Consider the following 16,273-nt stretch of genomic DNA (forward strand, 5'->3'; position numbering starts at 1 on the left):
TAAAAAAAGGAAAATTTATTAAAAAATGTAGATATTCTGTCATGGTTTGTGCCAGATTGAGTTAAAGTTCATATAACACTTTAGTCTGACTTAGAAGTTGTAACACAGGCTTTTCACATGAAAAAAGGAAAATACCATTTTACTAACTTGGTTTGGATAAAGTTCTCTCTTCCATCTTCTTTTCTTCAAATACAGTGTTTCTTGCCAGTTGTTTGTTATTCTCTTGCAAAACGTGATTAAGCAGCTAGCATAGTATCCCAGAAAGGTCTGTATAATAGTCACAAGCCACTTACCTTTTAAAATACTTTTCTTCAATACCAGTGGCTTGTTTACTTTGTATTTGCTGCTGTTGGGTTCCCTCACAGTGTTTTCAGCTGAGCCATCCTTCGAGATGACACAGGACTTTTCCTGGCTTGTTACAGAGCAGCATGTGCCTGGAGCAATCCAAACTGACAGAACACCGTTGTTCGTTCTTTCTTTCTTCTGCTTCATGGAAGTCTTTAATCCTGGCAGAGAGCTGTAACTCTGATAAATCATTCTCAGAGCTCTAGTAGTTGTCCTTGCTGAACATGAAATGTCCTGGATGGTGTTGCTTCAGGGGGCTGAATCTTAGCCCACATGATATTGAGAGAAAGCACAGGATAAATGGAAGAGTCTGTTCCTTTTTGGTGTTTTCTTATGCAGAAGCAGGTGGAAGTGTTCCCTTTATGGCCCAGTAGTTTCCTTCCATTGCACAGCCCTACAAAATGGCCTCTGTTCCCTTCAGAAGTGCCTATTTGTTATGGTTATGGTCCTGGTCAAGGCAGTTCTTACAGTGAGACCCTCCCCAGTTAGAGCTTTACTTCAGGTCACTTCAGTGAAGTCCTTCTGAATGACTTTCCTCTTCACTGAGCGCAGACAGGGCTGGTGGCAGTCAGCACAAACCCAGCACTGCAGCCCATGGGAGAGGAAGCACCTTGCATTTGCCTGTGGGAATTGCCGCTGGGAAATACCTTTGACACTCTGTGGGCTGAAATACTCCGTTTCTGTGAGGTGCCTCACAGTACACCCTAGAAAATTATAGGAAAAAGGAGTTTGAAGATTGCTGCTTCAAAAGTATTGACTAGAGACCTTAAAGAAGGCCTGCAAAGGCAGGATTACTTAATCACAGAATTGAAGATTTAACAAATTTTGTATTTATTCAGTAGGTGACAGTAAATCTCTGACCTACTAGATTGAGACTGATGAGACTGCATGTCTGGTAAGGTTGGGTTGGAGTCGTAATGGTGAAGAGCAAGGAAAAGAACGTGGCAGTGCTAAATTCAGGTCATTGCAAAGACCCAGCCAACAAAGGGTTCTCAGGTCAAGAGACCTGCGTGGTCCCCACTCCAAGGGCAAAAAGAGCAACATAAACAGCAGAAAACGCTTGTCTTCTAGGAAGAGTAGAGAGCTCTGCTCTTGCTGATGAGGTAAGTGGAAATAAAAGCAATTTACTGTCTGGAAATTTGCTATTTGTTTGTATTAATATCTCAGTAAAGAGGCTGAAGTGACCATGAAGTGCTACTTGTCCAAAGCAGAGCTGCCCATACACATCTGAAGGCTGTATTTTCTTTTTATTTTCATTTTAATTTGCAGTTAAGAAATAAAATAGAAAAGGGATGGGGGGAAGTCTGATGCATTTAAAATTAATTCCAGGCAGTTCAATTCCTTGGGCTTCAAGTGAATACATATTTTTTTCTAGAATGTTTACAAGGGGTTTTGTGCTATTGTATATCTTTCCTCTTGTTGATACTTACAACAAAATTTACCTTGAAGCAGTTGCTTTGAAATCTGATCTGAATTGCCTGGTATTGGCAGAGTTCTGTCTCTCTAATGGTTATATATACGGGTCTAATTATCCGCTTTAAAACTCAAACCTCATTTTGATGAGGTAGCTTTATGATTTCTCCTATTTTTCTTTAGTTTAAACACCAAGACATGGCCACCCTTGCTGATAACAAGGATTAGGATAAATGTGTTATATTGACTTTTTAAGATCACTGAGTCACGTGGATATATATATGGAAATTGTTCTTTTTGCACCTGGACTTTGGCTTCTGTACAGTTCTTGCAAAATGAGTGCCCTTGGTTTAATGGTAGGTTTACTGTGTGCTGTGTATACATATGTAGATGGATGAGGTTTCTTTTCTATTCCTACCTTCACCACAGCAAAAAAGAAGGAAATTTCAGGTTGTTAAAGCCTAATGCTCACCTCAGTGTGATATGTAGGGGCTTTTTGCACACAGTGCAAAGGTAGGTCTGCTGAAGTAACCGTTTGTCTTTCCACAATTTGAATATCTCACTAGAAAGTTGTGTCTAAAAATATAAAAACACCATAAATTGCTGGAATTAATTCATTATTAGGATCTGTTTCAGATTGGAATAGTGATGAAAGGAACTATTATCTAAATTTTACTCCTTCGTGATTTACTGCAGAGAACAAACTCCCTGTAGGGATATCACACTGCTTCTGGTTTATGGGCATGAGATACACAGCAAATGGAAGTGGCCCATAGGAAGCTCACAGGGGATCTGCTAGAGATAATTAGTGCATCTGTTTTCTCTTCCCAAATTCATCTGTGGTACTAAACTAGCTGATGATTCTGTTTTGCTTGATAATTGTGAGGAAGGTTGTTTGACTCATGAAAAGTTCATTCCTCATTAAGACAAGTAAATTCATGTTGTACTGAGAAATGTGATGCAGATAGTAGGAAACAGATTGCTATGAAATACTGTTGCTTCCTAATGCTTTGCCCTGAATGAAGGCTTATAAAATGTGTGAGCTGGAGTGAGTGCAGAGGGAGGTTTTTGAGAAACTGCGCAGCTGCCTTACCTGGGAGGCTGAATTTTTTTGAGATGATGAGCTGTAATAGGTGAATACTGTTTCACTGACTCTTAAAAAGTTTCATTTAATGAGTCAGAATTAATTCCATGCAAATCTGATTTCTCCCTTGCTCTTTTTCTAGCTGTCAGAGAGGAGGAGGAAGAACATTTTATAAAACATTTTTTGCTTTAAGAGTAGAATTTCAGATGAGTTACATAATATCCATGAAAAGTGAGAGTGACATGTACTATTGACCTTCACAGTCATCTGATGATTGTTTTGCAGCCATTTCAATTTTGTCTTCTTAGTATCATTAAATTCTAGAGAACTAAGTCTAGTCAAGATTTAACCACTGCTTTAACTAAATTTAAAATGTGGTTTTGAAAAAGCTTTTGATGTTTTAATCCTGAATGTATTTTCAGAATAGAGAAAGCTCATAGCTCTATTTCCCATCCCAAAGAATATATTCTTTAAGCCTCTCTTTCTTGAGAATACATTCCCTTGGACGCCTGTCTTAAACCACTCCTCTTGTAAATAATATCTGGGTTTGATTCTATCTTGATCACAGCATTCCTGAAAGTGAGCGTCAGTTTATATAATCACAGAATATCCTGAGTTGGAAGGGACTCGCAAGGATCACTGAAGTTCAGCTCCCGGCCCTGCACAGGGCACCCCGACAATCCCACCCTGTGCCTGAGAGCATTGGACTCAGTCAGGCTGGTGCTGTAACCACTGCCCTGGGGAGCCTGTTCCAGTGCCCAAGCACCCTCTGGGGGAAGAACCTTTCCCTAATATCCAACCTAAACCTCCCCTGACACAACTTCAAGTCCTTCCCTCAGGCCGTGTCCTGGTCACCACAGAGCAGAGATCAGGGCCTGCCCCTCCGCTTCCCCTCACAAGGAAGTTGTACCTGTAGTGAGGGCTCCCCTCCGTCTCCTCCAGGCCAAACAGGCCAAGGGCCCTCAGCCACTCCTCACACGGCCTCTTCAGACCTTTCACCATCTTCACAGCCTCCTTTGGACAGGCTCGAATAGCTTAATGTCTTTCTTATACTGTGGCACCCAAAACTGCTCACAGGACTCGAGGTGAGGCCACCCAAGTCAGAACACCCAGCTATCATTGGGGAATATTTTGGATCGGGAAGGAAGGGAGTAGTATATAAGCCCTTTCCCCGCGCCTGAAGTTACCTTATAAACTTCATAGGAATTACTACCAATGAAAATTTCTAATTTCATGATTTTGTGCAAGAAATAAAAAGCCTGGGTGTAAGCACATGCTTTAGTTGCCTGGTAATTTTACTGTAAAATGATGATGTGTTATGGTAATTTTAACATTAGTCTTTGATCAGCAAGCTGGACTACCTTCCTTCGAACCTAAATTTTTCTATGACTTCTAGAACATTATCTGTGAGCTGACATGAGTAAAAGGGACTAAGGATGATTGAAGCAGTTATTTATATTTATGTCCAGTTAGGTTTTTAATTGTGTGATTTTTTTGAATGTTTTTTAGAGGCAGGAGAATGGAGAATCAATATGAATCAACTCTAGGGAGTGTTTGAGTAGGAAGGGTTAAGGACTATCATTGTAACAGAGATGGCTCACCCAAGCCAAATAACTTTCTCTTATTTAGGGGAATAGCTATTCCAAGTCTGTTAAATGTATATTAATGGTATTTTCATTGCTACTTCTATAAACATCAAAATATAGACAAAATGGATCAAAGTAATTTTTTTCTTTGGATGTTCTGGTGTTCTTAACCTCAGTAATCTTAAGAGATTTCAGTTACAATTTTAAGTAGTTTGCACTTAACTGTCAGCACCAAAGCAATGAAATATAGAAGGTTCCTGTCCAGTGTGTGGAACAGAGTGCTTGCATGCCTTTTGTAGAAGACGATGTTCATGCTTTCTTTATTCCTCTGAGGTGCAACAGAGCAAGAGACAGCCCTTATGACACTTACTGGATAGGTTTAATTAGGCCATTTGAGGCACTTTGGATCAAAGTAAAAAAAACAACCTGTAACTGCAGGTCAAATTTCTCAGTCCCAAAGGCCACTGGAACACTTTCTGCAGACATCTGTGAGAATTAGAGAATATTATAATTTTAAAGGCTATTTTTTTTTCCTTACAAAAAAGGCTTAATGTTTTTGCTGAGTGCAGGAAAAGAAAGAATGCTGGTTCAGAAATAAAAGTCTTGTTGAAGGTAGTGGTGTGTCTAATGGGCTGATTTCAGTCTTCCTGCAGGGTTCCCACTTGGTATGTAAGATACATTGTGGTTAAAAACTAGCTATAAGCCCCACTGGTTTATGTTTCTTTGTTAAAAGCAAGGTGAGAGTGCCTCTGATCCATCTACTAGAATAATGTGTAAAGTGTGTTTAGTTGTTCATCCTGTGCCATGTGCTTTCTGCTCTCCAGGCTGTGAGCACTGTGCTGTTAAAACTCAGAGGAGTAACAGTAGCAGTCTCAGAAACAGAAAAGCCAAAATCAGGAAAGGCAAACTCAACAGCAAGCTGATTTCATTCTATTCTGTTGTACGTTAACTGTAGCAGAATAATGATCTGTGGAAAATAATTGTGTCCCTGTGGACAGCTACAGCCTACACCTCTGGAGCTGTGTACACTACAGTGATACACTTGCACCACATGCAGGGGCAAACCAACATATGTGTAATGTGACATGTTTAATGTTTGTTGATAGTAATTCCTCTCTATTTAAAATGGGTGAAAATGAGTCTCATCATATTTTATTGTGGACTACAGAAAATAATGGAGTGAGCAACAAAAATTACTTTTGGCTTATTTCCAGGATAGTCTGGAGGTGATACAAACAATCACACTGTGTGAAATAGAGCATGGTGGACTGTGTCCACCACAGATGTTGACAGAGCAAACTGGTTGTCTTGTTTTATTTTGGCTTATAGAATTTAGTATGGGGGGGAAAAAAAAAAAAAAGACTTTTGCTACCCAAGATCATTTTGAGCATATTCAGCTGTAGAATCCAGGCTCATGGAGAACAGCTGTGCATTGCTGTGTATGTGTGTCAGAAAGTAACATCCCTGCATGGCAATGGAGGGGAAAAAAACCCAAACAAAAACACAAAACAAACTCTGCTGTCATTCTGCTATCTTTGTTCTACCTGTGTGTATACATATTTTGGTTTAATTATAAAATCTTCAGGCTTGTCAGTGCAAGTTCTGGCTGCAGTTATGTGAAAAAATTCTAGTTGATGGCAAAAATGTATTTGCCCAAATAAAGCTTTATTTTAAATGAAGTCAGTCTTAACAGATGTTGACAGATTTAAATCACCAAAAATAATGCCTGTCCAGTTACCTTCCATGGAAGTGTCATCTATTAGAGCAGTGTAAATCAGAAGGTCTCTGAGAAAACCCTCTTGAATTCTGCAAGAAGCATTTTCATGAAAATCTGTAGAGGGGCAAAGTATGCTTTTCTGTAATAACTAAAGATCCCTGAATTTTGTATGTACAAGGATCCTATTCATTTGAGAACTTAACCTTGTATTGTATGAGGCTTTTGCTGTTGACTTCCCCACAGTCAGTATCAGCCCTATCCATGTGCCTCTTGTACTTAGTCACACATACAATTGCCACTCATGTCTCTAAGGTCCTACCTTGCGTCTGAGGGCAATCCATCTTGAATGACATCTTTTATAAAATTAATTTTTCATTATATCTCTTTTTATTTGTTTTTTCCCGTGTGTTACTTGGTTTTCTTATGTCCCATCAGCGGAGAGATGAGTTTTGGTTTTGGCACAGGACTGTTCCTAGTGGCTGCTGTGGGAAGATCAGATGTAGTCTTTCAGCTTAAGCTGAACTGCAGCAGGAGAGAAACTTGGATACGTAACAGTCCTTCTGCCTTTTCCTTTCCTTCTGATTCTCAAACACCCTGAATACATCCTGAGTTTCTCACAGAAATTAGAACAGTGAAATGTGAAGACTTTTTTCTCTTGTCCAGATTTTCATTCTGCTTGAGCATCCTGATTGGAGCTGGAGCCTGGGCTGTGGCACGTTTGGGAGTATCTCACATATCAAATGTGCACGTGCAAGTAAAGCCTCTGGCTCTGAGAGCAGTGTCTCTAGGAAGCATCCAGCCTCCTGAACGTGTGCTTGGCAAAGTTCTGCACATTGCAAACCCTGAAACTGCTGCATGTGTGCTTCTCCTCCTGTCATTAAACCCTGGACTGACGTAAGGTGTCCACCCATCTGCCCAGGGATTCCTCCTGTCATTAAATCCTGGATTGACGTGTGGCATCCACCCATCTGCCCAGGGAGTGCTTGTTCACTCAGTAGTGTCACAAAATTACTGTGATGAGTCATAGCTAAGTGTCCTGAGGTAAACTCCAGCCGTACAGTGTGCTCTGTGCTCCCTTCAAATTGAAAAACCCACAACTCAAAATCAGCACAAACTGTTGAAAACTCATTTCATCAGAGGCTTCAGAGGATAAAATCTTATCTCAGATTCACAGACCCTGTCTTAGTTAAGAATGTCTGCATTATGTGTAAGAGCAAACTAGATGAGTTCTATGGTGTTATCATTAAACATCCTATCAGCAAACCTCTGATGGGACCTAACTCAGCTCTTTTCCTGGAGAGAAGGGGAAAAAAAAAGCAGCTATTTAATTAGGTCTTTTGTACTCTCAGCCAAAGCTGGAATTTTTTTCCTGAGATTTTTTTTGTAGGTAACACTTCCAGTAAATTTTGTTGGTAGAAGCTTCCCACTTTTCGTAGTCTATGAATGTGGGCTGAGTTCTGCTGGATTTGGTAGCATTGGACAGTGTGGGAAACTGGCCTGACATAGGGGATGGGGCCAATGTTGTAGAATCTTTAGCTCAAATGTATTCTGGGGTTGCTTTTAGTCAGCATATGACCTGTTCTTGCTTGAGGAGAAGGGAATAAGAACTGAGAAATGTAAGAGCAGCAGTAAAGACTGAGGATTTTCCCTCTTACTGACCAGTTTCTGAACTTCACCAGAGAAGTGGATAGGTGAGTCATTTTCAGCCTAGAGTAAACCCCACAGTAATGATTGGCCTTAGAAAGCATCCTGCCCTTCTGTGTTTTGAGATGCACATCAGGGTTTTTTAAGAAACAGGTTTGTCTCCTTTGATATAAAGAACTTCCTGCTTGCTGTGTCTGTCCATAAAACCTTCCTTTCCTCTCCAGGGATGAGTAATAGCCCTGTGCTGAGCGAAAGGGTAAACACAGACTTGTAATCAAGGAGCTGTTAGCAACTAAGTACTGGTCTATTAACTGCCTGTTAGTACTGTCATTTGTTTGTAATTTTTTTTTTGTAATTTTTTTTTTATGTCTGGGAGGAGCAGGGGAGTGATGATTTTTATTTTCTGTTCTATATTGGGGAAAGAACTGAGCAGGAACATAAATGCTGATTTGGGGACTGGTTACCATTGAAGAGTGGTTTTACAACATCTTTTACCTGAGTAATACTCTCTTCTGTGGTTTTGAGTCGCTACCTTTGATTGCCTTTTGTGGGGTAAAGCACGAAACATTCCTTTACAAGCTGGTCTTGAAATGTGTAGTACTCTGCCCTGGTTCTGGATTTTGAGCTAATAGGTGCAAAACTAGCTCTATGTACACCTAATTTTGCACTTCTTAGGTTACCAACACTTGTTTAACTGTGATGGGAAGAAGAGCAAACCTGCTATTGCAGTAGATGAATTTCTGAGCGGGATGGTTGGTAATTAACTCGTTTATTTCTCTGTAGGTATGGAAAATTTTCCACTGTATTTATAATATTGGTTTTTTCTATCCTCTTGTTTTTATCGTTCCTGTAAAAATCACTACTGTTCATGTGATATGAGACTGAGATATTTCATTGCTATTGAGTGCACATACATTAGGAATTATCAGTCTCTAATGTTGTCACAAACCTGCAGTGGGACAGGTTTCTATGCTGTTCCTCAGCTGTTCCTTAGAAGGCTTTTTCAGAAATCCCATCCTCTTCCATGCTCCACTGACCTACATGCATCATACAGAGCATACTCGGGTTCTTCTGCTCTGCCATGGCGCTGCAGTGCTTCCCAACAGTCACATTCTCCTCCTCCATGTGCACGTGGATGTGGATATGTGGCAGATGCTCCAGGAAGGAATAGGCATTTCCATGTCTTCTGGCTTTCTGTCCTTCACACTTCTTAATCTCATGACCTTGTTTTAAGTCTTTGCTGCAGAATATGGTGATGAGACATCCCTGCAGGTAATGTTCTTTGATTTTCAGTTGTATTCATCAGGAAGGGTGAGCCTGGGTAGCCTTGACACAGGTGCATAGTGTGCCATTGTGCCATTACTCAAATGAGAGGTGTTCTGTGGTTTTTAATTTGATACTTCCTCAGTCAGTCCTTTTTTCCTACTGCAGAGTTTAAAAAGCACTCTGTATTTTGCTGCTAGTGGAAATGTAATCACTTAAATATAAGTGTTTGCAGCAGCAGACTGGCCTTCTTTAATACTCAATGGAGAGTGGTAGGGCTAGGTTTGGGAATCCTCTAAAGGCTCTGTGACTATATAATGAGTGCAGGCTTCTAATTTGGGCTCCTGTATTAGATGGCACTAATGGTCTCTGAAGAGATTAAGTTGTGCATGTGGTTAGTCATGTATCCATCCATGGCAGAAACCTGAATGATGTCCACATAGCTTTATTCCCAGACCTGTCCATACTCAGAAGCAGAGGATTCCTAGGGAATGGTATTGCTCCCTGTAGCCCCTTGTTTCCAATGGCAGGCTTTCAGTCCTCTTCTGTGCCATGCCTTCATTTAATAGCAGTGTGTTCTCTCATGTTCTTCAGTGAATCAGTGTTGAAAACTTCTATTCCATCCATCTAGCATAATAAATCAGATAATCTTTTCACAACATTGTCCACATAATGGGCCAGCTTTCCTCTCAGTGTGTTTGGTAACCCCATTAATGTTAGTAGGAGCTACATGTGAATACAGGGACTAATGGTCTCCAGCATCCCTATGACAACTGCTAATTCAGTGTGACCAATGTATAATTTCTGCTTCAAGCCTGAAGAAGTCTTTGGACCATTAAGTTAGTCTTACAGCCATGTTTAGAATGGCTTTTTTGCAAATTCAAATAATGATGATTATATTTAGTTGGTTAAGAATTTTAAAAAAACCTAAGGCAGTAATAAACTGTTCAGATTTGTGTTCCATTTACTACAATTGAATATGTAAACTGAGTACATCAACCTTAACTAAAGCAACTTAATGTTGATCAAAATTTCTAGCTTTTGTGACTAGATGCTGATGGAGACCTCTGAAGATTTCTTAGTAGTGAAAACCTGTCTGTTCAAAGTTGTATCACAGAGAAGGCAACATGTTTTATTAGGCACTTAACTTTGGTGTGCTGGTGCAATGGGAGTAGCAAACTTTTTCCTGGCAGGAATAGCCATAAGTAGTGTTTTAACAGTTCATAGTGTTTTTCTTTCATGGGGCAGTAAAATGATTTCTCTTACGAGCCAAGAGATGAAAATATTCCTTAGTAATGTTCTTCCTATGTACATTTTGGTGAGAATTGGGTACCTAATGTCATTAGGCAATATTAAGAATTCCAGGGTTGTTTGCATGTCCAGCTTTGTTTTAATCTCTTGGTCTCAGATGTGTTGAGAATTTGAGTTCCAGGGGCAGTTAATGTGTTGAAAGGGAAGTATTGTAATTTCAGTCACTAGGGTTCATTTTAATAATATGTTCCCTTGGATTTCCCCCCTGAGGATAATAACAGAAGCCCACCACCGTTGTCTTATTAACTATACAGCTTGCAGTGTCTCTTCACCTAGAAGTCTTTTCTTTCTTTACATCTTTCTGAGGCTTTTCAGCTTCTGTTCATAGAAAGCATTCTCAGGCTGAACACAATAATCCAGAAGAAAATTTACCTTTCAGTAGTAAAATATTTGACATTGCCACTACCTTTAAAAGACAGTATTTTCTTTGCTCTTTCCAAGGCTCCTGCAAACTGAGCAGAATGTATCTCCCACTTTTAGTTCTTAGGACTTTGTTAAAGCTTTTAGTTATTAAAAGCTGTAGTTTCTTTCTTTTCAAAACAATTCTCACAAGTCTGCTAATTTGTTCTATGATTTTTGGAACAGTATTGCTGTGCCTTTGCACAGATGTGAAGGGATGTTCTTTCACTACTGTTGGTTTATCTGGTAAATGAACCGGTCCTGTGTTTCCTAGTAATATGGTAATGCAAGGGTAATGCTCTATTAAAGAAAGCTGAGATGATCCTCATGACTGGATTATTGTCCATATGCAGAACTGACTGTTCCAAGTGCTCTTGGCAGCTTGAAGAGCTGCACATAGGCAGCTATCTTCTTCCACAAGTCCTAAATTTGAACTGAAAGTTGTACTGAAAGACAACTCTGTTCATGGAGATGCAGTGGATTAGGAAGTTTACTCTTCACTCCTGAAATATCAGCCAAAAGTGTGGTCATTCTCACAAAGCAAAATGTTCCCTGATTGTTTGTAAGTAAGGAATGCTTAATGTGTTCCTTATGCATGTAGTGCTGACCTTTTAGCCACTCAACTTGATTTAAATATAAGAAATAAAAAAAATTAAATTGGAATGTCATGTCACCTTTGTCTGTGACAAACACCTTCAAGATCCACTTTTTTCTTCAGTCAAATGCAAAGGCACTGCAGATTTGCTGCAAGTTTCAGTGCAGAAGTGTCATGCCGTGGTGGTTCTGTTCTGTACCAGGTTTCACTGCAGAATTAACTCTAAAACATCTGTAGAACAAATCTTCTTGCATGCTGCATTAAAAATATGTTACTAATTGTTTGGGTGGCATTTGTCAGTCTGCTTGTGAGTGTCAGGAACCATATTGTATTATTTTTAAAGTCTCTGAGGGCTGATAACAATCTGTCTGTAGCTGTAAAATAGTAATCTGATGTAATGACGGGAGAAATAAACTTCCCAGCTGACCTGACAGAAAAATGTGTTCCTGTTGAGTAGATATTTACAGAGTCAACAAGTCATAAAAGCAATTGGCTGGCAAGAAATGCTGCTGATTTCAGTGACACTTCATAATAATAAGAGCTTTAAAAATCAAATTAATTAGGAAACAACCTCATCTCAGTACCAGTCTCACAGGTCAGGAGGAAGAAGAGGTAGCCAGTCTGATTTCTTGCACTGCCCCTATTCTGTCCTGGTCTGGAGTGTATGCGCTTTAAACAGTGTAGGACTGAGTAGCAAAAATTCTGATGACTTGATTTCTATAAACATAAGGAGGGGAAGCAGCAACTCATAGTAACCCTAATTTTAAGTACTGCTTGCTACAACTGCTCAAAATCAGTTAAAAATAGTTATAGCCCTCCTTTCTAGTTCAAGTTAAATATTTGGAGGTATTCATAACTTATATCCTTCTTGCCTTTTCTACTGGCCTCCTTGTGTCCGTGGTTTTATTTATCTATTTTAAGCTTTAATTTACATCTACGGTTAAAGAAGATTGTTCCTAAGCCTTCAAGGAAATAGTTTTCTGTGGATATTGTATGTTAAAGTAGAATAATACTTCTTATTAAGAGGTATTTTATTAGAAACTCTTCCAGGTGCTACAGTATTACAGCTGGTGATGGGGTCAGTGGCTCTGACCCAGGAAGAGGTGACCGGTCCGGAGAGATGGTCCCAAAAGGAATCGCCTTCCCGAGGCCCGGTGTCTTCCCTCAGCTGCTGGCCAGGAGGGCCTGTGCAGCGACTGTCAGCTCTTTAGTGATTATCAGCTCGTGGTTCCAGCTCAGCTCTGCAGGGCAGCCTCCAGACCAGACCAGGGAGAGAGACGAGAGGCTCGTATAGCTGTTCCACACGGGGCAGGGCGAAGGGGAGCTAGGGCCGACCTCTCTCTGCCCTCGCAGGGGCAGGGGCTAGCTGTATAGGGATACAGAGGGTGGGTGTCAGAGGGTAAAGGTCAATGGGTTACAAAGGATCTGCATAGGGTCTCCCAGAGGAGTAGCTGCCTTCCCAGGGGCGGTCCTGCTGGGAGATTGCTCAACCACCTTATCTCAGCAGACAGTCCCTCCAGGGCAGTGGCTGGGCATACCCCACACTACAGAGCTACCGTCAAAGTATCACTAAGTGCTATTTCTCATGTAGCAATCCTAAAAGATGACTAGAGGAGATTTTCTTCTTGGGGATAGTTGACTGTGCCTTCAATTTATTAGACAAAGATAGAATTTCTGAAAAACTTTCTGTTGGACTCTAAGCATAAATATCTCTTTATCGTAGTATGCAAGATACAACTGTTGTCTGTCCATTTGTATCTATTCTCTAATGATCTTGCAGACGGGTATTAGCAGAAATAAGAGCACTGTATGTTGTGCTTACCATTTATATTCAGTTATCATTTGTATATAGTATCAGTTGTAATGGAAAGGGATCCAATTTGCATTTCTGTTGTATATAGTTGAAATTGTGGTATGTAACTTGTCTTTAACAGCTTTGCCCCGGTTTCCATGTTTTCTGAAGTGAGAGATTAAAGTGGATGCTTCATTATATTAAAAACAAAAGATACAGAATAGAAATAAAGTTGTTTTATAAAGGTGAAATAGCTAACAGACCAATGAAGCCTGATTAGATACCTTATTCCACAATTTTTTTGTCTTATAAATATGTATTTACATCTTTTTTGTTAGATTCAGCATATCTGTGGTCCTCTAAAGAACTTCCTGCATTCAGTGAGGTGTGGATAGAGAAATGTGGATAGGCTAAAGGAAAAAGTATGATGGATGAAGAAAACATCAAAGTATGTCAAGGAGATATACAGCAAATGCTGTGCACAAAACCTCATTTCCCAAGCTGAGGAATCAGCAGATTTTCATTTAAGCTCATTTCATCCACTAAATGTTCTGAATTCTGTGTTTTTACAATTTTCCACAAAATAGCTCTTTCCCATGAAAATTTTGGAAGTATGCTCTTTGGACTGGATTTATGTCATCAGACATGAGGGTGGTGAGGCCCTGGCACAAGTTGCCCAGGGGATCCGTGGCTGCCTCATCCCTGGAAGTGTCCAAGGCCAGGTTGGATGGGCCTTAGAGCAACCTGGGATAATGGAAGGTGTCCCTGCCCATTGGCAGGGGATTGGAACTAGTTGACCTTTAAAGTCCCTCCCAACCCAAACTGTTTTGTGATTCTGTTATACCAGATAATTTTCCCCATGAGAAAGAACCTCTCTACTTCTAAAGTCATATTATGCTGACAGTCACCCAACCCCCAGGTCTAATAAACAGTGTCAAACAGCAATCATGACAATACTTCTTTCATTTCATCCCTCTGTGTCTGTGTATGGTCACAGCAAAGATACAATAGATTTTGCAGGGAGTGTCAGTCATATGCATATTTCCCTTCTCTTGCAGCCTGGAAATTTAAGATCTCTGAATGACTCAGTGATCTCTGGGTTCCTGATCTTTGTGGACTACAGCACCCCTGCTTTCTAATTTAAAGAGGGGGAAGATGTTCAGATGAGATATTGCAGTATTTGTTGACTAGAGAATTTTGTTTCTTGAATCTGTTCACACTGCTGTTTTTGGAGATACTACCACTTCCATGGAGGCAGAACATAATGGCCCCAAAGTATGCAAATACTTCACCTAAATCCAGCATCTCTGCATTTTCACACTTCATCTGGGACTTTGTTAGAAACATGTTTGTTTTCCTATAATGGTGGTATGAAAGAAAGTTTTGCCAGTAGGAAGAAAAGATGAAGAATGAGGAACTTTCAGGCCTAAAGGATAGCCTCTTCCTGCATATACCTGGCCACCCTTGCCTTTGGTAAGCCTTCAGACTTTTGCTGGCGTCTCTGGCTTTGCCTGACAGACAGACAACTGGCCACTTCCTTTGAAGTGACCGTCTGAATCAGTCCCCAGCTCTGTGTCACCACTTGGCTAACTAGAGCCTTCAGATCACCCTGCGTTTGAATCTCTGGCATGATAATAGCTTCTCTAACTAATTTTGGAGTATCTTCAGCCCTGAGAGCTCTAGAGCAGCCACCTGAGGGTCACATATTCACTACTTAATTTCCTTTGCAAGGCGAATGGACTAGAGCTTTCAGCAAAACTCTCCTAAACTGTTCTTTCTTTTACACACAGAACTCTCACTGGCTGGGAATCACCTGTAGGACAATCTGTACAGACAATCACATCAAGGAAAAGAAAAAGGTATGACTTTCTGTAATTATGGTTCTTTTTTGAGTGTGTTATCCATATATTTCACAATTTATTTTTCTTTGCCACATTTAAAGAATGCTGGACTTTGCACTGGTGAAGAAACCAAGGAACTGTTCTGCTCATGGATTTTTTGATTTTGGAGGGAAGTAATCTTCAATCATGAGCATAAAGAATTTCTCTAAGGAGAATAGAGAATGTAAGTGGCAAAAAATGGGAGTTCATTTTCTGCAGGCCCAAAACAGTATTGGACAAAACTGTTCTGGTTTTTTGCCTGTCATGGTTTGCCAAAAACTTATAGCTCGTGCATTTACAGCTAAAGATTATACATGCAACTGTTGGGGACTTTTCCAATTTTTTTTTCTGTCCTCCACATTAGCTCCAAAAGGAAATATTTTTCAAAGGTAAGGTGACATTTTTTGGGGTATTCCAACTATATTCTAAATGGATGTTGGGGTTCTGTCAGAGAACTAGATCTGGTTTTCTTTTGTAACCACCAACCCTCACTTGCTTAGGATATGAAAATGCGTATCTGCAAAACTGTGTTGATGTGTTATCAAATGTACTTCTCTGGGTGTGTTGGTGCAAAATGTATTCTATTGTTTACAGCTGGTGTTTCCTTAAGGATTTAGGGTTGCTGTATCTGTCACTGATTGCACGTCACCCGTAGTAGGCTGATTTCAGGTGAGAACCCTTAGTGTTTCTAGATAAGGAGGCCTTTCTTGAACAGGGACGGGTACACCTGTGATTTTTTTTTCCCTTCTATGCCATGTATTTTGCCTTGTTTTCAGTCTTGCACGTTTCTGGTTTTGTCATAGTAAGTGGAAAAAGGGGATACTAAGTTCTAGAGGCATATTGCTTAATCCATTTCGTTTGCAGCTCTAATGTTATTGGAAGAGTAGCAGTGAAAGACTGCTTTGCTGTGGGGAAGGTAAATTTAACCGGGTGAGATAGAACACACCTGCGTGCATACTGGAATAGCTGGAACCAGGTTAGTTGAGAAGTTACTGTAAGCTGAAGTAGACTTCCGTGTCGAAATAAAAGGCACATCGAAAGCAGTAACTTACTGTAACATACCCCACTTTGCAGCGGGCAAAACGGGGCATGGTGATTTCCAGAACAAGGATGGAAACGGAAAGGAGGCAACGCTTCCCATCTGCCCCTGCCGCGGGACATCGCGGGGCGGAGGAGCGCTCGTGGTGCAGGGGCGGCTGGGGGCCGTTCCCGGCCGTGCTTTGCCGCTGGTATCGTCCGGGAGC

The 16,273-nt window shown here is 40.5% G+C and overlaps 1 protein-coding gene across 1 annotated transcript in view; it reads left to right on the forward strand.

Annotated features, from left to right (window-relative positions):
* Positions 1-14,948: 14,948 nt before the first annotated feature.
* OTUD7A (OTU deubiquitinase 7A) overlaps positions 14,949-16,273 on the forward strand; it is a 110,481-nt gene continuing 109,156 nt past the window's right edge. The window contains exon 1 of the mRNA XM_017737523.1: positions 14,949-15,008. The gene's annotated coding sequence lies outside the window, so the exon portion shown is untranslated. The remainder of the gene's footprint in view (positions 15,009-16,273) is intronic.

Source organism: Corvus brachyrhynchos, unplaced genomic scaffold (assembly GCF_000691975.1).
Source record: "Corvus brachyrhynchos isolate BGI_N302 unplaced genomic scaffold, ASM69197v1 scaffold200, whole genome shotgun sequence".
NCBI lineage: Eukaryota > Metazoa > Chordata > Aves > Passeriformes > Corvidae > Corvus > Corvus brachyrhynchos.